Here is a 25,712-nt window from a genome sequence, read left to right as displayed (position 1 = left end):
CACCACAACCTCCACCTCCTGGATTTAAGAGATTCTCCTGCCTCAGCCCCTCGAGTAGCTGGGATTACAGGCGTGCGCCACCATGTGTGGCTGGTTTTTGTATTTTCAGTAGAGATGGGGTTTCACTATGTTGGCCAGCTGGTCTCGAACTCCTGACCACAAGTGATCCGGTCTCCCAAAGTGCTAGGATTACAGGTGTGAGCCACTGCGCCTGGCCCCCAGTAACTTTTAATATATTGAAAACTTCTTGCTTTGTCAAGTTCAAGCAATATTTTTCGACACCTTGCTATGAGAAATGAGGCAAATTAGCAAGACTCCCTCTTGCCCTCTGCACCTTCCTGTCCTTATCATCCCTGTCACCTTTGTTTGTACTCCATCACCACCATGAGTCCAGTTCTTCATGGCACTTATCACAATGCGTAATGATGCTACTCATTCATTTGTTTACTTGTTTGTTCTTTAACTCCCCCTCTGGACTATAAAATAATTGAGGCCAAGGGCTTTGTATGCTTTTGTGTGATCAGAAAGAAGTGACACAATTACAGGATAAGAGAAGGGTTATAAGGGGCCTTTGAGATTATCTCACGCAAGCTATCACTTCAAGTAAGGAAATCGAGCCCTGGCGGGTGGAGACACTGGCCCTACATCACAGAGCTAGTGAGTGACATTGCAGAGCTAATGAATTTTGATCACTTCACCCAAGCTTGTTCCAGAACTCCAGGCTCCCTCAAACATATCTTAACCACAAGGGAGGCTTCACATTTACATAGAACCAATGTGGATAATATTTTTTAGTAATTTCAATTGCTGTCACTCAGCATCTTTTAAATGACATATTTGCAAATAGCTCCATTATAATGTACAGTTTAAAAAAATCATTGTTTCATATGTTCATAATAATCTTGTAACTTTTTTTTTTTTTTTTTTGAGACAGAGTCTTGCTCTGTTGCCCAGGCTGGAGTGCAGTGGCGGGATCTCAGCTCACTGCAACCTCCGCCTCCTGGGTTCAAGTGATTCTTCTGCCTCAGCCTCTTGAGTAGCTGAGACTACAAGTGTGCGCCACCATGCCCAGCTAAATTTTGTATTTTTATTTTTTTTGAGATGGACTCTCGCTCTGTCACCCAGGCTGGAGTGCAGTGGCGCAATCTCGGCTCACCGCAAGCTCCGCCTCCCGGGTTCACGCCATTCTCCTGCCTCAGCCTCTCCGAGTAGCTGGGACTACAGGCGCCCACCACCACGCCCGGCTAATTTTTTGTATTTTTAGTAGAGACGGGGTTTCACTGTGGTCTCGATCTCGTGACCTCATGATCCGCCCGCCTCGGCCTCCCAAAGTGCTGGGATTACAAGCGTGAGCCACTGCGCCCGGCCTAAATTTTGTATTTTTAGTAGAGACGGGGTTTCACCATATTGGTCAGGCTGGTCTTGAACTCCTGACCTTGTGATCCACCCACCTTGGCCTCCCAAAGTGCTGAGATTACAGGCGTGAGCCATTGCGCCTGGCCATAATCTTGTAACTCTTTACAGATATATTCTGAATCTAATCTTTTGAGGTTTCTTGGTAGAGGACGTCTGAGAGGAAGAACATCCCCATTGTAAGTTGGGAACCAAGATTCTAATAAGTGACACACTCTAAGTCACTTAGAATGGCAAGAAATGATTCCAGAAAAGAATCTCTGTTTCCTGGCAACCAGCTCAGTACTCCCTGAAGGGCACTTGGAAGGAAAGCTCAATCAATTGAAGGGTCAAATGTTTTCTTTTTCAAACGGCCATTTTGCATGTAATGGCTGCTCTGTGCAGACATTGTGGGCTGTTCTTCTCTTGTTCATAAGATCTAGGGTCCTTCTGTGCAAATGTATGTGCTGTGGGTAAGAAATTACTTCAACTGAGTTTATTGGCATTTCTTAGCACATATGAGTTCAAAGAAAATTATTACAGGTAAGAGCTCTGTCCGTTAAAACACCGCTGTATAGATTACATAGTGATATATTTGGTCAGAGAGATATCCAAGAAAAGCTCAGGACAGATCTTGCCAATTCCAAAGACCAGCCTTTCCAAAGGGTCTGTAAATCTTTTTCCCAACCCCAAAGCCACCTGCTTGGCCCTGATAATGTTTTTAATTTGACTGAATTCCTGCTAATGGGAATGTACGGAGTATAGGAAGGGTGCTGGAATTAGACCGAACCCTTGGTTTGAACCTGAGCTTCTGCGTGCCTTTGAGAAAGGTCTTATCATGGCCAAGCCTTCATTCCTTTAGATGTGGACAGAGTATAATAACATTATTTTAGAAGGTTGTTGTGCTGCTTCAATAGGATTATGTGTGGGTATCTGCTACTTGGTATATTTAAGCCTTCTCTTGATCACAACACATTACTAGCTGTCAAAGATTGGCGGGGAGATCTGGACCAAATTGAAAACAGTACTGACCAATACTGTATCATCATTTGTGCTCAATCAGAGACTTTGGTCAGTTTCTCTGCCAGCTCTCGAAACTCTGCATTAAGCGTACGTAATAACTCCTTAGGACTTAGAAACATGGACTTCCAGTTAACAGAAGAAAAAGTGGTCATCGAAAAGTAAGGTAATGAACCTAAAGCTACACGAGTCACTGGTCAGCTCTGTGGATGAGCAGCTCTCACAAGGGCCACTGTGGCACCCTGGGGGTCGCCTGTGTGTGGTGGGGGACGGGTGCCACAGATCCCTGGAGCTGTGGTCTCTGGAGGGCTCTGTTTCTGACTGATAGGAGAGACTTTCTTAAATTTCAGTTGTCACACTGCAGACATTTCTTCTCCTATTAATAACCATTAGTTCTTCGTGTGCTAGAAATCATGAGTTAGAGGGAATAGGACAGTCTTTTGTAAGACAGGCCATTGAGGAGTAACCCCAAATAGAAACAGTGAGTTGCAATTTCTCATTCAACAAAAATGTTACTGAGCACTTTAGCTGTGCTGGACTAGGCGAGTGCTGGCTGATGGCAGGGACACCATCGGCGAATCAGACCCAACCTGTCTAGTGGGAGAGCTACAAATAACTAGAAAATACTGTGTGGTGTTCACCTTGGCCAATTTAACCTGGACCTCGGTTCCTAAAGTACAAAAAAAGGAGACCTGGGCCAGGTGATTCCCCAAGGTCCATTTTACTTCTTCAACTCATGTTTATATGAAACTTCACCCTTAGTTTCTTAACAACAACAACAACAACAACAACAACAAACAAAAACCCAAAAGAATAGAGAAATATAATAATAAACATTTTAAATGATTTTACAACATCTTAATTTCCTCTATAAAAAGGTTTAAACTGAACTGGTAATGATGACTTCATCCAAGCAGCCAATTTTAGCTCAACATTTAGGAATCGCTGTGGAAGAGTCCCAAGAGCCTTGGCTGTTCTTTTTTTTTCCCCCTGTGCTCTTTCTGGCCTGCTGCTGCTCAAAGTTTTCCATGTCGATTTTTTCCCTCTCTCCCTGCCTGCTGGTTCCTCCACATCATTTACTGCTTGTGTTAATTCACTTTTATTTGACCCTTAGCATCATCCATCAAATTCTCGCATGTTCACTAGCATACCATTGTTTTAGTAGTGGCTCTGCAGCTTCAGTCGACCTCTGGCCACAATTCCTCTAACTGTTGCTGCTGTTTCTTCTTCCTTCCTCATCTGGCTAGCTAGAAATGGGTGACATTAGCATTGAAAGGTCTATTCCCGTCCACTCCTGTTTTCCTAAAATTTCAGCTTTTGAAACTGAACAAAGTGAATCTGTAGTAAATACGCCTGTGCTAAGAAAACTGGGACTTTCCTTTAAAAAAAAAGTGGAGTTTCAAATTATAATGAATTTGAATTTTTCCTCTGAAAACATATTACATTCAATTAAGCTGTATTGCAAGCTAGGCTCACAGTCTGTGATTTATATTGTTATAATTAGCAGATGAAATAAAGATTATAAAATACACTGAACAGGGAAATGCAACTTGAAGATGTGTTAGAAGTGTTCATTCTAAACATTGCAGTGTTTGTTTCCATCACCCTGTTTCTAATTAGAAGCACAAGCACAAAATAAAACTAAAGAGTAGGATAAGAAATGGAGGCTATTTTAGGCCAGATGCAGTGGCTCATGCCTGTAATACAGCATTTTGGGAGACTGAGGCAGGAGGATCACTTGAGGCCAGCAGTTTGAGACCAGCTTGAATAATACAATCAGACTCCACCTCTACAAAAAACAAAAATAATAAAAAATAAAACTAGATGTGGTGGCTTGTGCCCATAATCTCAGCTACTTGGGTAGCTGAGGCAGGGAGGATCATTTGAGCCAGGAAGTCGAGGCTGCAGTGAGCCATGATCACACCTCTGCACTCCAGCCTGGGTGACAGAGCAAGACCCTGTGTCAAAGAAGACCCAATTTAAGGTAAATATCAGACTTTTCTTAGGTTTGCCCTAAGTCACTCAATATTTTTGTCTTTTCTTGATATATATTTCAGTCATTATTTTGTTTATTGTCCATCCCTCCCTCCTCTAGAGTGTAAGCTCCATGAGGGTAGGGAGTTCTGTTGTTTTTGTTTAGTGCTGTATCTTTAGGGTAAAGAAGAATGCCTGGCATATAGTAGGTTCTCTCTCTATATTTGAGTAAATGAAAGAATAGAGGAATAGTCATTTGCAGGACTAAATTCCAGTATTATAAAAGGAAATTACTATACTACAGGCTTAAACATGGTAACTGGAACACGTGTTTATCTCCATTCCCTCCAGAAATGCCTCTAAAATAATATAAAAGGCATAAACTCACAAAGACTAAAAGAACTAGAGAGAAGACTGCAGCAGACAAGAGATTTCCACAAAATTTTGATGCCTGATCACCTTGATTTTGTCAGGCTGGGAAAAGCTGAAACCTAAGCCCATGGGGGAGAAGCCAATTAGAAACAAGCTATTTGTACCACAGCTCCCTAGAAAGGCTCAGGATTTGGAGGCAACTTGTGCGTCTCATGCACCCTTCTCAGGAAGCTACTGGAGGATGTACTCCACTAAAACAGGGTAGAAGTCAAGGAAGAAAAAGATCTAGGGTTGGGGAAACAGGGATCCAACACAGGAAAGAGATAAAGGACATTTCCAGGATGAGAGTAAAGGGAAGTCTCAGCCTGACAGGTTAACAGGCCTAGGGAGCAACCAGTCCAGATGGTGGCAGGGGAACAAAAGACTCCAAGGTTAATGTCTTAAATAGAAAACATGATACTTTCAGGAACCATTTCTCTAGGTGTTAAAGAAGTAGAAGCAGCAGCAACAACCTGGTGTACTTGAACGTACCCAGAGGAGATTTTACAGTTCTGTCAGAGGATTTAGGGTCCCATTAATTATACAAATGAGAAAACAAAGCAATTATAATCTCCAGGGAAAACAAACAGCTATATGAAAAAGGAAATGGAATTATATTTTACTACTAAGGCTTAACTGTGATTAATATTTACTTATTCATCATAATGCTATATATATTGGGATGTTCAAGGGGAGGGCAAGTGTTTGGTGTGTGTGGGGAGGAGACAGTATAAGAAAATAAAACTGGTATCTTCCATAACTGAGAATCAGTGGATGCTATCTAAAACTGAAAAATCATGGCTGGGTGCAGTGTCTCACGCCTGGAATTCCAGCACTTCGGGAGGCTGAGGCGGGCAGACCACCTGAGGTCAGGAGTTCGAGACCAGCCTGGCCAACAAGGTGAAACCCTGTCTCTACTAAAAATACAAAAATTAGCTGGGTGTGGCAGCACATGCCTGTAATCCCAGCTAATTGGGAGGCTGAGGCAGGAGAATTCCTTGAACCCAGGAGGCGGAAGTTGCAGTGAGCTGAAATCACGCCACTGCACTCTAGCCTGGCTGACAGAGCGAGACTCCGTCTCAAAATAAAATAAAATAAAATAAAACAAAACTGAAAAATCAAAAAATAGCAGTAGAAACGTAGTATTCAAAGCCATGAAGGTAAAAACTCAAATAAATGGCTAAAATTTAAAAGTGCTGGCCTTTGGAAAGCTTACAAAGCTATGTGCACATGTGTTATATTTTTATATAAGTAAAAATAAAATTAACAAGAGGAAATTAGGCTTTCATTATTCACCTCAAGAGAAGGATCTTGAAGTCAGATGTGCTCATCTGTCAATCTCGATACATAGAAGATATTTGATAAATGATGAATATATGAGTGAATGGAGAGCTGTCATGAACTTAGAGTTCATAACATATCCCTGGCAGTTGGTGGAATGATGAGAAGTTCTGCATCAGAAAATGATCTAGGAAGCTTGGAAAAGATATGCAATTGTGTACCCCACTACAACGGAGCCCGAGGTTTCTGCTCAGTTTAACCTATTACATAGTGTAAGGCCGGCAAAAATTGCTCATTTCCATAGAGCTGATTTTGCAGATTTAAAAAGTCCTGAATGGGAAATAAATATGCTGCTCTTAATAAATGTCTAGTTAAGGTATAGTTAATATAGTTAAATGTGAAAGTGTATAAATGATATATTTTAATAGCACCCAGAGCACATTTCAGGACTGAGATAAATGCAAACTTTTAAAAAACTCTAACATCCTCTAAACACATTGCCTTATCATAGTAAATGATAAATTACTAAAGAAAAATGTTATTCTGCAATGTTTTGAAGATTAAGTAGCATATGAGTAAAATTAACATTGTGTGTAAGTGAAGCTGTGACTATATCATGTCAGGTTGGTAATAAAATTGCAAAGGAGAGAGAATTAGAGTTTTATGCCACAGAAATGGAAGTAGTTTTCATTTTAATTGTTTTTCTTTAAATGGATTGTTTCTGTAATATGCTATATTCTTTCCAGTTCACAGATGTTCAGGAGGAATAAAAGAGTTGTAAAATATTCTAATGTGAGCTTTTAAAGTAGCTTTTTTGGAACAGGAAAAGAGCAGTCTAAAGAATTCAGAATTTTTAGAGTACAATAAAGCATTCATATTGCAAATTTAGTAATTTGCGTTTTGTGATACGGAAAAACAAATGGCCTTTTAACATTGACGCCACTGCTGGCCTGTTAGTCACATACATTCACTTTATGATTTTATTTTTAATGTCAGAGATCTCTACAGTTCACTTTCTTTCTTCTTGCCTCCTCTCGTGCTAGCAGTTCTTTATTCCTGGCCTTAGGAAAGTCCACCTTTTCTCTAGCATCTAAATGTGGCCCTGGACTTTGCCTGGGCTGACCTGGATGGATCAATTTGTTGTGCTAATATCAGAGGCGTCCAGCTGTCCCTCTGCCACTGGCCAGAGTTCCTTCCCCCTCCACCCTTCCAGCAGGCCCCACCCAGGGGCTCCTCAGAGGCCCTCTGATGGCACAGAGCCAGGGTGCTGTGCTCCTTATACTTGCTACACTTAGTATTTCTTGTCTACTTCTCCCCATCTTCATATCTTTCCATGATTCTTTCTAAAACTACATTTATACTTTGTGCTGTGTACAAAGGCTCCTGTTTATCTCAGGTCTCTGATCTTCTGTTACCATCACAGCTGCTTTTTCCCTGCTGCACACATGGTCAGAGCCTAAGATGTATCCTGAGAAATGGGCACCACTGTGGAAACCAACACTGGGATCAGAATGCCACTTTATTTATTTGTTTATTCAACAACAGCAGCAACAGGTATCTACTGAGTGCCTGTTATGCACGAGGTGCTGGGCTGCTTTTATAATGCTGAGCAAGAGAAACGTGGGCTCTGCTATTATGCAGCTTACGATCTGGTGAGCAAAATATACGTTGAAATGAAATTGCCAGTGAATCCATTAATTTCCAATATCATAAGCACCGGGAGGTAGATGTACAGGGTGATATATGTACATAAAGCAGGGGTATCCAACCAAATTTGGGGGTTAGGGAAAGTTTTCTTCAGGAAGTGACACTTAAACTAGAGTCGGCTGGAGAAGAGCAGAGCTTTCTCCGCAGAAGCTCAGGAGTGAAGGCCCTGAGGCAGGGGAGAGAGTGGAGAATTTGAGAAACTGAGAGAAGGATCCTTGCCCTTCACTGATGAGGAGGCATTGAAGGATGAGGCTGAACAGGCAGGAGGAGATGTGATGGAGGGCTGGCATGTGAGGGGCAACAGAGGCTTGAATGGGAGCAGGATGGCATCAGACCTGCACTCTGACAGAATGGATTGGAGGGTGTAGGTGTGGATGGGGGACATCTGCTCCAATTCTCCCTCATATCTGAGGTAAGCTGGTACCCCAAGGCTCCCTGGGTTTACCCATCACTTCCTGTGGTCCTGCCACAGGGTCACACACAAGCGAGTGAGGGAGCCAGAGGGAGAGGAGTGGTACACACCAGCCTGGAGAAGTAGATGTGAGAGACACATGCTACCTTGATTAGAAGACTTTCTAGATTTTTCTTTGGGCATTTCTCTTATTTCTCAATGTACAGTCAATGCTTGTTTTTTAACCTTGCTTCTGCCTGATCCTCTGATACCTGTTGGAGGTAGAAGAGGAAACATTAACGTAGCAAAGGCAAAGGGGAGTACTCTGTTGTTTTGTATAAGGGCTGTATCATCAACCAAAAAAATGAAGCTACACTTGAGATAGGGGAAAGTATGTCATTTCAAATGGAAAATCCAGTCATTAACTACATTTTAAAAATTATTAACAAGAAAAGGACCAATGATAGAATGAGACATTAAAGAAAAACACAGATAACAGAGTTTCTGTTTCCCACACTGCAAAGTTGAATTCCATCAGTCAAGCCAGAAGGTTAGGATGACCCTGCTCTTCTAGCCTCCTCTCTATAATCCAATACAAACATATTCTTTGCGGAAAGCAACACTGTTTGGTGATATTTTCTGTTATGTCAGCTATTTAGGGAATAAGTTATTCTACTCATCACTCCATGTATAGTTTTCCACCACAGGGCATTTTCCAATTTTTTCCTTGTAATGCAACACTTGATTTCATGGGCAAAAATGTTTTCTGAGTATAAGAACAAATTCCTTCCTCCCCTCCTCTCTCCACCCTCCTATCCTTCTTTCCACCCTTTCTTCCTTCCTTTTTCCTTCCCTTTCCCTCCTTCCATCAATAAGTATTGTTTATGACATTCAAAACACTAACTTCAAAATCAAATTTGTGTGAAGTAGTGGTTTTGATCATCATCCCAGCATTGTCCTGAAATGACTCCCCATTGATTGATGACCTAATTCTGCCTGGTCAAGTCAGAGGAAGTCTTGGCCACATGGACTTTGTGGCCACAAATCCTTTCTAGCACATTTATTTTGATTCAGCTGAGTCTTCCCTATTTGGGCACCTTCTTTGGAGATGTTTGAGGAAAGATGGAATGTTGGAGGAGGGAGTTGTCTTCTTTTCTCCAAAAAAAAAAAAGGAGAGAGAAGGTGACAATACCGCTCTACATAATAGAAAAGGAAAACCCAGGCCCCTGAGTGAGAGCCAACAAGCACTGCAGAGACTGAAGCTTGTGCCCACAGGTAAATGACAGCAGCGCCCCTGCATAGGAGCAAGGCCACTGCTATGGAGGCCAGCAGGGAGAGAAGGGGGCAGGCAGGAGAAGCCGGGGGAGATTTGCTTACCCAGCTCTCAACAGTGCTGGACTAGGGCAATGTGGTCTCCCTGACCAGGTAGTGGAGGCACTGAGGACATCCCACATCTCCCTTCGGCGCCATTCCTTTGCACACCTGGCCACCCATCATGTGCTCAGCAAGCATCTGTTGAGTACCTTGTATGGACATGACATTGAGATGCTCACATTGTCTCACTCCTCAAGGAGCGTAAAGTCTAGTGGGAGGCAAATAAATAGACCACAGAACACAATCTGTGGCAGAGCAAATAAAGAAGGTGCTCTAACAGAGGGACATTGGCAAATAAGGTGCTGTCACAGAGGGACATTTTCAGGCACACAGGGAGAAGGGGAGAATTTATTATGGCTGGGTCTGAGATTTAAATATGAGAATATGATACTTAAAGTGACAAGGTCATGCAACATACATGTGTGGTGTCTGATAAACCTTCATGTCAAAGAAGCCTAGTGTATGAAAATTTAATCTCAGAAAAGTTAGGTGGGGCTGTTATGTTATAAATAGGTGTTTTACAACAAAAGATTCTTAAAATAGTATGTCTTATGTTAATATGACATAAAATATTAACAGAAGGCATAGACTTAAAGGGCTTTTGAAATGTTAATATAGCTATGAAAATACGATTCAAGCTACTAACATGTCATTGCACATTATTTTTCATAAATATTTCTGTTGCATAAGCTAAAACATACCTGTAACTGGGATCAGAAGTGCAAACACCTCTAGGAATAGGACCCAGGCATCAGGAGTTTTAAAGCTCCCTGGGTTGATCTGCTGTGTGGCCAACACTGAGGACCACTGCTATGGAGCAGTGCCCCTCAAACTTGGATGTGCAGAGGAAGCTCAGGGGGTCTCTTAAATGGAGGTTCTGACTCAGTAGGTCTGGGGTGGGGTCTGAGAGTCTGCACGTCTAATGAGAACTCGGGTGGTGATGATGTTGCCAACCCAAGACCACATGGTGGAAATGATGTTAGTTTTAAACCATGTGCACAGTGCATCCTGGGGAGCCTCTGATTGGACAGTGGGGCCTTGATTTTTCCAGGGCTCCTCATCCTGGAGTACAAATTGAATTACACAACAATTACAACTCAAATGCCACCAACTCTCATTTGAGCCAGTTCTCACAGGTGTACCACACTCCTGTCCCCACTCATGGAAAGAGAGTGCTATAAATATGTCCAATAGTCCTGTCATAGTTCTTAGGGGTATGTCACGTGGGCTCACAAGCATGTCCAGTTAACTGCCCCATGATCATTTCTCCCTCTTCTCTTGATTAGCTTTGTTACCTTATACTGTGACCCCAAACCCCAGCCCTACACCAGACCCACAACAATTCCAATGAGGGACAGCCAGGAGACAATTCTAGCTAAAAGACACCATGCTGTCCTCAGAATCGCTGGTCCCAAGCAGCTCTTATAGCTCAGGGTGTTAGGTTTCGTCATCCCTTATACTGAGTTCTGTCTGGAAGGTCTTCATGGCTCACAATAAAAAAAAATTCAGGGGGCCCACCCCACCAAGGCAGCAGCCTTGTCTGAATCCCTGCTCATTTTCAAGTAGGAACCATAGCCATACCAAGCTTTGTTTTGTTGCTAGAAAGAACAGGACAAGCCTGGTAGAAAAAGGAGTATGTGGAAACAGGAGGAAAAGAGTTCTCCAGGGGAATTCATGCCAAGGACCTCTGTAGCCACAGTCTCCACAGCAGTGGGAACACTGCCTGCGACTCTGATCAATGGGCTATATCTGTGCAGGGGGGCTGGACTCACTTGTAGTATGTTAGTACAGGGCCTTAGGACCTTCTCAGATGGCCTTCACAGACGGCGTGTGTCATCCTACAATGGACATGATGTGACTGGGTGATGTTAGGTGCAGAAACCTCATCAGTAAAGGTTTCTGTGGTTAAGGGAGCACCCCACCTCCGTCTGTTGAACCAATCTCTCTATAAACTCTTCTCATCATGCTTCCAGGTTCTGTTTCCTCTCTCCATTTTTTCCATTCCCATCATATGTGTGCAAGATGTACACATAGACGTGGCATGTGTCTGCACCCTATGTTGTTGTTAAACACACAATTATCTTTTTCTTTGCCAAAATGCACATTTTTGTTGTGTTATTTGAGGAGCTACTAACAGTTAAAGTGGCCCTCATAATGATTTAAAATGTCCATAGGCAGTAATATACAACCTTCAGAAAATACTGGCACAGTGTCTATTAACATACTGCAGGGTGTGTGTGTATATTTTAAGACAGGATCTTGCTCTGTCACTCAGACTAGAGTGTAGGGGTATGGTCATGGCTCACTGCAGCCTCAAACTCCTGGGCTCAAGCAATACTCCCACCTCAGCCTCCATAGTAGCTGGGACTACAGGTAGGTGCCACCATGCCTGGCTAATTTTTTTTTTTCCCTGTAAAGATGAGGTCTTACTATGTTTCCCAGGTTGGTCTTGAACTCAAGGAATTCTAGCCTCAAGGAATCCTCTTGCCTTGGCTTCCCAAAGTGCTGGGATTACAGGCATAAGCCACTGTACCCAGCTCTGCAGTATAAAATAGTAAATTCCAGGAAAATTTAAATGAGGACAGAATTTCCAAACCATTCTGCTGCCATTTATAACAAATGGGCCTATCATATTATCTATTTCACTCTTTTGTGTGTATTTCTATTGTTTCATAAATACAACTCTCTCGACTAAGTATTGCATGCTTTTGGAGTAGAATGGAGATGCCAAGTTGTTCACATCCTCCAAGGTTTTGTTTAAAGAGACAAACAGCTTAAGCAACACCGCAATTAGTAAGTTTAGCACGGTTTAGATGTAGAAAAGCAGAGATATGCCTTACCGAAAATCACCGCCTCCACATTGCCAATATGTAAAAACCCAAACTTCCCAAACACACAAATTAAATTAATGCTGGATGTTTCATTTTACAAAGCTTTCATTAGATAGTGGGTTCCTAGAATGCATTCATGTGAAGGCAGCTCTTCAGAAGTTAATCTCCTGCGCAATATGAAGCAGGCCTGCCTCTCATTCTGCATGAAACATTCCAACTATTTTTAAATCATGAGGTCTAGATTTAACAGCTTTTCAAGGAAAAAGTTATCTATGTTTTTACATGTGTAATGAGAGGATACAGTAAGGCCAAAAACCATCTTGAGCCAAGAAAATTTAGTCTTGAAGCAAAAAAGGGTACAAGGATTTCCAGTGTTACAGCAGCCCCTGGCAGAGCTGCAAAGAAAAGCCTAAGAGATCTCCGTCCAAGTTATAGCCTGGGGCCAGCTTGAGCACGTGGGTGCCACTACTGCTGGGGCTTCCGGTAGATCAATGAGGGAGTCACTGGCTGAAGAACACAAACATGTCCACTGTGTGGGCAGACATCACTAGGCATTGGCTCACTGTTCACTAGTATTTTCCCTATACCTGGTGGGTGCATCCAACTAGACTTAACCGGGTTATTAACAAAGTATTTCTGGACTGGAGAGATCTTAGAAAACCATGTACATCAACTCCCTCATTTATTATGCATGAGAAGGCAAATAACTTGGCCAGGACCATAACACAAGTAAAGGTTAGAGTTGAGACTATAGTGCTCTTGGCTTCTAGTGCAAGACTCTTTCTGTACCTGCTACCATAACTCTTCATCTCCCACCTCCAAAATGGGGCAGCTCCCTGGGGTTAACCTGCCAGTTAACCTGTTCATCACTAAAAAATGACCATGGTGGCCCGGCGCGGTGGCTCACGCTTGTAATCCCAGCACTTTGGGAGGCCGAGGCGGGCGGATCACGAGGTCAGGAGATCGAGACCACGGTGAAACCCCGTCTCTACTAAAAATATAAAAAAATCAGCCGGGCGTGGTGGCGGGCTCCTGTAGTCCCAGCTACTCGGAGAGGCTGAGGCAGGAGAATGGCGTGAACCCGGGAGGCGGAGCTTGCAGTGAGCCGAGATTGCGCCACTGCACTCCAGCCTGGGCGGCAGAGCAGGACTCCGCCTCAAAAAAAAAAAAAAATGACCATGGTGAAACCCTGGGCACAAAGCTTCTCTAGCCATAGTGTGGGCCCAGCAGCAGGTTCATGTAACAACTCTGGGCTTCTACAGACTCACCTGCTCCTGAGCCCGGCTCCCTTTTTTTCCGCAGCCTCACTCCTAACAGGCATCTCAGCCGTCTCTAATTCTCTCCTTGTGGGAACCTTAGGACCTAATACCTTCAGCTCCTGCATGCCCAGCCATGGCAGGGCATTAATGCTGGCTTGATTTCCTCCAGAAATGAGCAATAGCTCTTCAAGCATTTTCTACAGGCTCCACATGGCTCCAAATCATAGCCCATGGCCACAAGCACTGCCAGCTCCCTCAACAAAATTGGGAAGTTTGTGGACCCCATGAGAGGCCTTATTTATTACCTCTCCCAGAGAAAGCAGACTGGGGCAATAATCGTCAAAGTAATATTTACCCCTTAATAACTGCCTATTTTTATACTGGTGTTAGAGGTTAATAGCAGTGTTATTTACTCCTCTGCCAAAAAGAACTGAAGGATGTGAAATGTAGCAGTCAATAAAGCTGAACAGTCAGATAAATAACATTCATATTATTTCCTGACAAATCCTTCTGCAATTCAGGGATATAAATAACCCTAAGAAAGCAGTTCCTGCATTACAAGTTTACTGATGTGTAAAATGTAATTTAAAAGAGAGCCTCGAACCCTAGAAGCACTGGACTCTGTAACTGTGTACACCAACAGACAGCCCCACGATTGTGCGCACGCACATGTGTGGAGGCCATCTTCGAATGCACATTCATTCCCAGACACACTTATTATTGCTAGACCGTGAGTAGTCATTCCTCTCATTTCCTCTTGACTTCCGGGACGTGCACTTCTGCTTTTCCTCCCACCTCTTTGATGACCTTTCTTAGTTTTCTCCTCTCATGCTCTTAAGAGGATCTCATCCCAGTCCCAGGCATTCTGTTCTGGTGCTTTCCTCAGTGGCCCCGCCTGTCTTCGTAGCTGAATCACAAATATGTATCCCCACCCTCCATCTCCGTGAGCTCTAACTCCCTGACATTCCAACTGGCATGTGTAAGAGGTACCTCAGACATGGTCTGGTCATGATGTGGCTCTAAATCCTACCCTTGGCCTGCTCCCCAGTCCCTCAGCCCCTATGGTCTTCCCCAAACCAGCAAGTGGAATTACCTTTCATGCAGCTATTTCATGAAAATGCCTAGCACCTTTTTTTTTTTAAATTATACTTTAAGTTCTAGGGTACATATGCACAACGTGCAAGTTTGTTACATGTGTATACATCTGCCATGTTGGTGTGCTGCACCCATTAACTCGTCATTTACATTAGGTATATCTCCTAATGGTATCCCTCCCCCCTCCCCCCATCCCACAACAGGCCCCAGTGTGTGATACTCCCCACCCTGTGTCCAAGTGTTCTCATTGTTCAATTCCCACCTATGAGTGAGAACATGCGATGTTTGGTTTTCTGTCCTTGAGATAGTTTGCTCAGAATGATGGTTTCCAAATTCACCCATGTCCCTACAAAGGACATAAACTCATCAGTTTTTATGGCTGCATAGTATTCCATGGTGTATATGTGCCACATTTTCTTAATCCAGTCTATCACTGTTGGACATTTGGGTTGGTTCCAAGTCTTTGCTATTGTGAATAGTGCCACAGTAAATATACGTGTGCTTGTGTCTTTATAGCAGCATGATTTATAATCCTTTGGGTATATACCCAGTAATGGGATGGCTGGGTCAAATGGTATTTCTAGTTCTAGATCCCTGAGGAATCGCCACACTGTCTTCCACAATGGTTGAACTAGTTTACAGTCCCACCAACAGTGTAAAATTGTTCCTATTTCTCCACATCCTCTCCAGCACCTGTTGTTTCCTGACTTTTTAATGATTGCCATTCTAACTGGGCCTAGCACCTTTTTAATCCCTCTCTGATATTCCCCTGCCCCCACTTGGTATTAAAGCCACCAGCAAGTCCTGCAAGCCTCTATCCCTGTTCTTTCTGTCTCTGCCCCATCCCGCAGTCCAAGGTCTCCATCTTTCTGATTGCTTTCCCAGCTGCTACTCCAGCCCCTCACTCATTCTCCTCCCAAAGAGTGAGTTTTTAAAATATGAATCCAAGGTCTTTCCTTGGCCTACCGGCCCTATGTGACCTGGCCCTGTTCCTCTCCAGCCCCTCTCCCTCTCTCATAGCCCTCCAGCCACAATGGCCACCTCTTAGTTCCTCAAACAAATCAAGCAGCTCCATCTACCCAGAATGCTATGGATCCAGTGTTCCCATGCTGGCTTCCTCCTGTCACTCTGTGAGGGGTCCTTCCAACCATACAGTCTAAATACACACTACTCCCTTTATGACACCATTACTATTTTCTTCATAGCACCCATCATTTCTTGAAATTACATTGTTCCTAGGTGTGCTTGTGTGTTCATTATTGATCTCTACCAGACTTCGACCTCCAGAAGAGCAGGGTCTTGGGTTGTCATCTTCATCAATGTGCATCCAGTGCCTGGGGAGCCATCAGGCACACAGCAGGCATCTGTATTAGTTTGTTACGGCTGCCATGCAAAGCATCACAGACTAGGTGGCTTGAACAACAGAAATTTATTTTTTAAGATTCTGGAAACTAGAAGAAATCCAAGATCAGGGTGTCAGCTGTGTTGTTCCTTCCTTCTGAGGCCTCTCTCCTTGATTTGCAGATGGCTGTCATCTTCCAGTGTCTTCACATGGTCTTCTTTTTTTTTTTGAGGCAGAGTCTCTCTCTGTCACCCAGGCTGAAGTATAGTGGCACAATCTTGGCTCGCTGCAACCTCTGCCTCCCAGGTTCAGGCAATTCTCCTGCCTCAGCCTCCCAATTAGCTGGTATTACAGGCACCCGCCACCACACACGGCTAATTTTTTTGTATTTTTAGTAGAGATGGGGTTTCACAATGTTGGCCAGGCTAGTTTCAAACCCCTGACCTCAGGTGATTCACCCACCTCGGCCTCCCAGAGTTTTGGGATTACAGGCGTGAGCCACCACGCCGGGCCCACATGGTCTTCTTTATGCATCTATGTCCTAATTACCTCTTCTTGTAAGGACATATAAGTCCCAGTAATATTGGATTAGGGCCCACTCTAATGACCTCATTTTAACTTGATCCCCTCTTTAAAGACTTTGTCTCCAAATACAGGCGCATCCTAAGGTACTAGGGGTTAGGGCTTCAACATACAAATTTTGGAGGGAACACAATTCAGTTCACACCAGCATCTAATACAGGGTAATAGTGATGATGATGAAAACTACCATTATTGTGATTTTATTATGTGCTAGACATTGTTTCAAGTACTTTTCCTGTATTAATCTTCACAAACACCCTGTAAGAATGTCATTATTATCAGTTCCATTTTCCAGGTGAGAAAACTGAGGCACAAAGAAATTAGGTGACCTACCTGAGGTCACAGATTATATGTGGTAGAGCCTGTTTGATTCTAGCATCTGTGGTCTTTACCACCACCCTGTCCAGCTCCCTGGTATTTACAAACCTCTGTTAAATGAATGGATGCAGGGGAAGTGACCTGGAATTCAGCACGTGCACATGCACAGCAGCTAAGGCAGGCACTGGGCCATGCTGCACACGTTGTTTCCATGTAACTAAATCTGTCCATCTCTTTCTTTATGGCTTCCATGATGGCTCCTTGCCTTGCTTAGAAAGGTCTTTCCTTCTCCAACATTTACAAATTTGGGAATAGGTTTTTCTCCCTCATTTTGAGACATGAATTGCTACTTAAATTGATCATGAGAGTCACTCTTTTCAGGGTGACTTAAACAAGGTTTTTCTTTTGTTCATTCTTTTTTTTTTTTTTTTTTGGAGACGGTCTCACTCTGCTGCCCAGGCTGTAGTACGATGGCCATCATAGCTCACTGTAGCCTCCTGCCTCAGCCTCTTAAGTAGACTACAGGTTTGTGCCACAACACCCAACTAAGTTAAAAATATACATTTTTTTTTAGAGATAGGGTCTTGCTATGTTGTCCAGGCTGGTCTCTCAAACTCCTGGTCTCAAGTGGTCCTCCCATCTCAGCCTCCAAAGTGCTGGGATTACAGGCATGAGACACTGTGCCCAGCCTCCAGTGTTTTTCTTAATCCACAAAACTGAAACTTTTGGCCTTGAATATAACAGTGGTGGAGACTTGAAAATGTGTTGTTTCCAAACCTTCACCAGGACTTCGCCCCCAAAAATCTCTCTTCTCATGTCATGTTGAACAGTTAGTTGGTACGTGATGTGACACATTTTTCTAAGCCAGAAATCTCTAAACTTTTTCCTGATGTCAACTACTTTTGACTTCTCTGAAGTCCTTAGACAAAGCAGGGAGGCAAGTGTGGGTGGTGGGGTGGGAGGGCAAGGTGGCTGTGGCTATAGGCATATGACTATTCTCTCTACTTTGGAATCCCTAAAAATCATGGCAGACAGAATGGGAGGACAGGCCTTGCAGTGATCAGGGAAAAAGGGGAGTGAAAATGCAAGATGCTACAAGAAAATGATGTGACCAAGCTGATTGGAGATTGACCCAGTAAAACTTCGAACTTTATTAGTTGTAAATATCTTAGTCTATAAAAAAACAAATACTGCTGAAATATTCTTAGTGTGGCATGTCCCATTCTGGAAATTTCAGGAAGTTGCATTCTGGCATCACGTGGCACATCATCACTGTCTCTTCTGCAAATTTCTGAGAATAAGAAGAATTGGTTGAAAAAACTTCTAACATCTCCATCGGTTTGTAATCAGTGAATACAGTAAGTGCAGGGAGTTGATGACTGCTTGCAGAGTACATTATTTTATGTATCTTGTGGGAGAGGTTGAGAGGGTTCTGTTTAAAAAGGCTACCCTAATAAATGATTTACCAGGGCAGCCAGAGATCAAAGAAATTGCTCAGAAATTGCATCTCAGGGCACCTAAAATTCAGAGTTTATGGAAGCCCTCAGAACCCCAAACCTTTTATGACTTTTATATTAGCTAACCACTAAATTTTCAAAGCAGTGTGACTGCTGTGGGTTTTAATAAGAGCTGCATGGCCCAATCCCCCCTCTGTTAATAAATGGAACGACGATGCCGCTGACAGACAATTTGAAAATATAGCACATGTCATGGGAGATCTAATATGGAGCAAGGCTCAGGCTGGATGGTGGAAATTTTAAAATCTGATGAGAAAAAAATTGACCCAAAACAAATCCCACATACTTTGAAACAAAATGATAGGAATTCTGCCTTGGACATAGTGCCTTAGCTGGAGTCTGCACATCAGAGAACTGTGAGAAGCTGAAGAGCTCCAGAGATTAGAAACCCAGTTTAGTGCTCTCAGAGCAGGCTGGACACTGACTTACTCCTCATCACCATTGACAATAATGAAAGTTCCCCAGCACTGCTAGGACTTTAGAGAGTTTCCCTAGAACTAGCTGGTGTTCCTCCTCCCAAACAAGCTATGGTCCAATGTCAAAATGGAGAACCAAAAATAGGCAGGATAGTGGTCCTGAAAGTGTGTTCCAGAGACCCTTTGAGGGTTGGTCCTGGAGACCCTTTTAGGTGGTATGTAAGGTGAAAACTATTTTTTAATAATTCCAAGACGCTATTTGTGTTTTCCATTCTCATTCTCACATGAGCAGCCACCAACAAGACTGAGAGAAGGATCACCCAACTGAATGCTGCTCAGATTGCAGAATTATGAGCGCATAAAATGGTGGTGGTTTCCAGCCACTGAGTTTGGGGTGCCTTGTTTTGCAGCCATAGATCATTATCATTGGAACAGTCACGCCAGGGATGCATGTTGAGGCTGGTAGTATTGGTGACTTTTATTGGTGACCTTTTTTTTTTTTTTGAGACAGAGTTTTGCTCTTGTTGCCCAGACTGGAGTGCAATGGTGGGATCTTGGCTCACTGCAACCTCTGCCTCCTCGGTTCAAGCGATTCTCCTGCCTCAGCCTCCTGAGTAGCTGGTATTACAGGCACCCACCATCACGTGCAGCTGATTTTTGTATTTTTAGTAGAGACAGAGTTTTGCCTTGTTGGTCAGGCTGGTCTTGAACCCCTGACCTCAGGTGATCCACCTGCCTTGGCCTCCCAAAGTGCTGCAATTACAGGCATGAGCCGCTGCACCTGGCTGGTATTGGTAATCTTGATGGGGAACCCTCTAGTTTTTTTTCAGCCATTTGAGGACTGAGTCTGGGTGTCACCAAGGAGAACATTTAATAAAGGATCACTCACAGAAACGGAGATCAGAATTACTGATTTCTTGGCATATTGGTGGCTTGAATCAGAAAATGAGGGTATACGCACAGCCATGGTTTCCCTCACAGACAGAACTAAAGGTGGTTACTGACAGTTGAAGGAGATTTCTGCCGATGAATAACTTTGAGGAAATTCATCGAAATGATGATGACGATGGTGGTGATGACGCTGATGATGGTGATAATGATTGTGTGGTGCAGATGGAACTTGGCCCAGGGACTCCAGAGTACTGAACCAAGAGAAATGTGTGTTGGAGAGAACATGTTGTCATGGAGAGAGTATAGGCACTGGCATCAGCAGACCTGGTCCACGTCCTGGCTTCATAATCTTGGACAGGTCATCCCTCCCACCTTAAGTTCAGTTTCCTCACTGCTAAATGCAGACAGTGTACTTCCTGCTCCTCCTTTCACAGAGTTTTCATGAGGGTCAAGCGAGAGAATTTGGAAGTGCTCTAGAAAGTGCCATGCAAAGGGGAAGAATATTAAGATATGGTATGTGAGCTTGCTGCTGGAAGGAATCTTCCTGATACTTCAGCAGTTATGAAAAAAAGTAGCAGGTGATAAAAGACCTTTTTGCAAGAAGTTTTTGAAAAAAAATTTTTTTTGAGAGTTACTGGATTTGCCGCCTCCTACAGCTGCTGGCCAGGGAAAGGTGATGTGGCGCCAATAAGTGCAAACTCTGTGTTCCTGATGTCTGGAAGGTGTAGCATTTTCTGTTCTGTTTACCATCATCACGTATAAACTAGTCATGTCCTAGTTGTTCAACACCATCCCAAAAATTGGGGATGGGGATTGAAGCACAAAAAGCAGGTCCTTCCTTTCTAGCCTGCTCATGGTGTGCAGAATAATCCCCATCTCCTTCCCAAAGATGGCCACGTTTGAATCCCAGAACCTGTGGATGTATTAGGCTGTGTGGCAAAGAGGAATTAAGGTTGCAGATAGGATTATGGTTGTTATTAGCTGACCTCGAAGTGGGAGAGTGTCCTGGGTTATCCACATGCGTCCAACATAAGCACAAGGGTCCTTAAAAGCAGGAGAAGGAAGCAGTGGAGGAGAAGCAGAGGGAAGGCTGGTAAGAAGGACTCAGCTGGATGTTGCAGGCGTTGAAGATGGAGGAAGGGGCCAGGAGTCCAGGGATGTGAGCAGCCTCTAGGAGCTGGACGAGGAAAGGAAAGGCATTCTCTCCTAGAGCCTCCGGAAGGAACAAATCCTGCCAACACCTCGATTTTAGCCCCATTAGACCTATTTTGTACTTCTGACCTCCAGAACTGTAAGAATAAATTTACGTTGTTTAAGCCAACAATTTCCTGGTAATTTATTGTATCAGCAATCGAAAACTAATGTATTGCCTGACGTCATCTTAGGCAAGCTACCTTTGTGGGAGGACTGGGTGGAAGAATGGGAAGATTTGACCCAGGGCCACATATGATGTCAATGGAATTTTAGTTCCATTTGCCATGATACATTCAAAGACCTAAACTGGCAGGCAGCAGGGAAGGTCTGAGATTTTCCCATTTGTGAAGCTGTAGTTGTATAGGCAGGAAGTGGTATCAGCACCAAGAGCCAAGCTGCATACAATTCACCATCTGATATCTCCGCATTGACTTATTTGGCTTTCGTCTGGCTTCCCCTCCCTAGAATATAAGCTGTGTCAAATTCACTGCTGTGACCTCAATGCTTAAAATAATCCCTGGGCCATCGTAAGTGCTCAAGAATTGCTTCAACAAATTTTTTTTTTATTATTATACTTTAGGTTTTAGGGTACATGTGCACAATGTGCAGGTTTGTTACATATGTATCCATGTGCCATGTTGATTTCCTGCACCCATTAACTCGTCATTTAGTATTAGGTATATCTCCTAATGCTGTCCCTCCCCCCTCCCCCAACCCCACAACAGTCCCCGGAGTGTGATGTTCCCCTTCCTGTGTCCATGAATTCTCATTGTTCAATTCCCACCTATGAGTGAGAACATGCAGTGTTTGGTTTTTTGTCCTTGCGATAGTTTACTGAGAATGATGTTTTCCAGTTTCATCCATGTCCCTTCAAAGGACATGAACTCATCATTTTTTATGGCTGCATAGTATTCCGTGGTGTATATGTGCCACATTTTCTTAATCCAGTCTATCGTTGTTGGACATTTGGGTTGGTTCCAAGTCTTTGCTATTGTGAATAGTGCCGCAATAAACATACGTGTGCATGTGTCTTTATAGCAGCATGATTTATAGTCCTTTGGGTATATACCCAGTAATGGGATGGCTGGGTCAAATGGTATTTCTAGCTCTAGATCCCTGAGGAATCGCCACACTGACTTCCACAATGGTTGAACTAGTTTACAGTCCCACCAACAGTGTAAAAGCATTCCTATTTCTCCACATCCTCTCCAGCACCTGTTGTTTCCTGATTTTTTAATGATGGCCATTCTAACTGGTGTGAGATGGTATCTCACTGTGGTTTTGATTTGCATTTCTCTGATGGCCAGTGATGATGAGCATTTCTTCATGTGTTTTTTTGGGTGCATAAATGTCTTCTTTTGAGAAGTGTCTTTTCATGTCCTTTGCCCACTTTTTGATGGGGTTGTTTGTTTTTTTCTTGTAAATTTGTTTGAGTTCATTGTAGATTCTGGATATTAGCCCTTTGTCATATGAGTAGGTTGCAAAAATTTTCTCCCATTCTGTAGGTTGCCTATTCACTCTGATGGTAGTTTCTTTTGCTGTGCAGAAGCTCTTTAGTTTAATTAGATCCCATTTGTCGATTTTGGCTTTTGTTGCCATTGCTTTTGGTGTTTTAGACATGAAGTCCTTGCCCACGCCTATGTCCTGAATGGTATTGCCTAGGTTTTCTTGTAGGATTTTAATGGTTTTAGGTCTAACATATAAGTCTTTAATCCATCTTGAATTAATTTTTGTATAAGGTGTAAGGAAGGGATCCAGTTTCAGCTTTCTACATATGGCTAGCCAGTTTTCCCAGCACCATTTATTAAATAGGGAATCCTTTCCCCATTTCTTGTTTTTGTCAGGTTTGTCAAAGATCAGTTAGTTGTAGATATGTGGCATCATTTCTGAGGGCTCTGTTCTGTTCCATTGATCTATGTCTCTGTTGCGGTACCAGTACCATGCTGTTTTAGTTACTGTAGTCTTGTAGCATAGTTTGAAGTCAGGTAGCGTGATGCCTCCAGCTTTGTTCTTTTGGCTTAGGATTGACTTGGCGATGCGGGCTCTTTTTTGGTTCCATATGAACTTTAAAGTAGTTTTTTCCAATTCTGTGAAGAAAGTCATTGGTAGCTTGATGGGGATGGCATTGAATCTATAAATTACCTTGGGCAGTATGGCCATTTTCACGATATTGATTCTTCCAACCCATGAGCATGGAATGTTCTTCCATTTGTTTGTATCCTCTTTTATTTCATTGAGCAGTGGTTTGTAGTTCTCCTTGAAGAGGTCCTTCACATCCCTTGTAAGTTGGATTCCTAGGTATTTTATTCTCTTTGAAGCAATTATGAATGGGAGTTCACTCATGATTTGGCTCTCTGTTTGTCTATGATTGGTGTACAAGAATGCTTGTGATTTTTGAACATTGATTTTGTATCCTGAGACTTTGCTGAAGTTGCTAATCAGCTTAAGGAGATTTTGGCCTGAGACAATGGGGTTTTCTAGATATACAATCATGTCATCTGCAAACAGGGACAATTTGACTTCCTCTTTTCCTAATTGAATACCCTTTATTTCCTTCTCCTGCCTGATTGCTCTGGCCAGAACTTCCAGCACTGTGTTGAATAGGAGCGGTGAGAGAGGGCATCCCTGTCTTGTGCCAGTTTTCAAAGGGAATGCTTCCAGTTTTTGCCCATTCAGTATGATATTGGCTGTGGGTTTGTCATAGATAGTTCTTATTATTTTGAGATACGTCCCATCAATACCTAATTTATTGAGAGTTTTTAGCATGAAGGGTTGTTGAATTTTGTCAAAGGCCTTTTCTGCATCTATTGAGATAATCATGTGGTTTTTGTCTTTGGTTCTGTTTATATGCTGGATTACATTTATTGATTTGCGTATGTTGAACCAGCCTTGCATCCCAGGGATGAAGCCCACTTGATTATGGTGGATAAGCTTTTTGATGTGCTGCTAGATTCGGTTTGCCAGTATTTTATTGAGGATTTTTGCATCAATGTTCATCAAGGATATTGGTCTGAAATTCTCTTTTTTGGTTATGTCTCTGCCAGGCTTTGGTATCAGGATGATGCTGGCTTCATAAAATGTGTTAGGGAGGATTCTCTCTTTTTCTATTGATTGGAATAGTTTCAGAAGGAATGGTACCAGTTCCTCCTTGTACCTCTGGTAGAATTCGGCTGTGAATCCATCAGGTCCTGGACTCTTTTTGGTTGGTAAGCTATTGATTATTGCCACAATTTCAGAACCTGTTATTGGTCTATTCAGAGATTCAACTTCTTCCTGATTTAGTCTTGGGAGGGTGTATTTGTCGAGGAATTTATCCATTTCTTCTAGATTTTCTAGTTTATTTGCATAGAGGTGTTTGTAGTATTCTCTGCTGGTAGATTGTATTTCTGTGGGATCGGTGGTGATATCCCCTTTTTCATTTTTTATTGCGTCTATTTGATTCTTCTCTCTTTTCTTCTTTATTAGTCTTGCTAGCGGTCTATCAATTTTGTTGATCTTTTCAAAAAACCAGCTCCTGGATTCATTAATTTTTTGAAGGGTTTTTTGTGTCTCTATTTCCTTCAGTTCTGCTCTGATTTTAGTTATTTCTTGCCTTCTGCTAGCTTTTGAATGTGTTTGCTCTTGCTTTTCTAGTTCTTTTAATTGTGATGTTAGAGTGTCAATTTTGGATCTTTCCTGCTTCAACAAATTTTTGTTAAGACTGTGCATCAATACCAGAAAGTAAGTTAATTGTGGGCAGAGAGTTTCATCTGTTAGCTGCTGCATTTCTGTATGTAGAGCAGTACCTGGCACTCAGTAGACATGTATGGAATAGTTGAATGAATGATTTAAAGAATAACACACAAAGGCTCTGCTTTTGAGGAGTATATAGTCTAGGGACTTCCATTTTTAGGCTTGTCAATATAGCTGCTTGTACCAAAATTGAACTTTATGTCCTCTCCCAAATTTTCAATAATTGGCAATGACTTGTCAATTCAATGTGTTGCAGGGGAGGAGAGGTGAAGGCATGAAGAGGGGCTGGAGAAATGACATGAGGTTCCTAAGTTAATATTTTTCCAGGTAATATGAGGATTTATCTAGACAAATAGAGTATTTGCTGAAACAATTTCTATTTTGATTATTTTAATACATGTATGCATATTTGCAATTTGACTACATGACATGCTCACTGTAAGAGAGTCAAGAAGCAACAGATTCCCCACCTTCCCAGTTCCACTCCAACCCCTCTCAGAGGTAACCACTGTTCACAGTTTTGTCTGTGTTCCCTTCTTTTCAAATATCTTAATAGAGGTCTTGTTTTCAGAACTGCTTAAAATAAGTATAGGCCTAGACCTTGATAGGAACCAAAATTGCTGAGAAAACAGCTTAAAAATACATACTAAAAATAATATGAAAGACAACTGTGTAACAGAAACCCCTAGATGGGAAAAACTGTTTTTTAAATTGCTGTGATTTCTACAATAGCTGGTTTTCCCATGCTGTATGTTTTTGTCCCTTTAAATTTTTTTATATCTTAAAATTACCGGGAGCCCTAACTCTATTTGCCTGGGAATGAACAAATAAGCCTTTACTACTATCAACAGCAAAAAAGAGCCTTTCCTGACATTTACAGGGATGATATTTTTGTGAAAAGTTGAGTGGAGGACTTTGGAAAACTTTGTGTTTTGCAGCAATATAGGGAGAGGAGGTTATCAGTTGCTATCTCTCATCCAAATAA

At 42.6% G+C, this 25,712-nt stretch overlaps 1 long non-coding RNA gene across 1 annotated transcript; it reads left to right on the top strand.

Annotated features, from left to right (window-relative positions):
• Positions 1-1,730: 1,730 nt before the first annotated feature.
• LOC134731346 (uncharacterized) lies at positions 1,731-25,013 on the top strand. Its single transcript, XR_010113553.1, has 3 exons — positions 1,731-1,935; positions 18,215-18,335; positions 24,984-25,013. It is a non-coding gene; the product is annotated as an uncharacterized lncRNA (long non-coding RNA).
• Positions 25,014-25,712: the final 699 nt, after the last annotated feature.

The sequence above is a fragment of the Symphalangus syndactylus genome, chromosome 9 (assembly GCF_028878055.3).
Source record: "Symphalangus syndactylus isolate Jambi chromosome 9, NHGRI_mSymSyn1-v2.1_pri, whole genome shotgun sequence".
In the NCBI taxonomy this organism is placed as follows: Eukaryota; Metazoa; Chordata; class Mammalia; order Primates; family Hylobatidae; genus Symphalangus; species Symphalangus syndactylus.
Note: the sequence above shows the minus strand (reverse complement) of the source record. Positions and strands in the feature narration are given on the sequence as shown.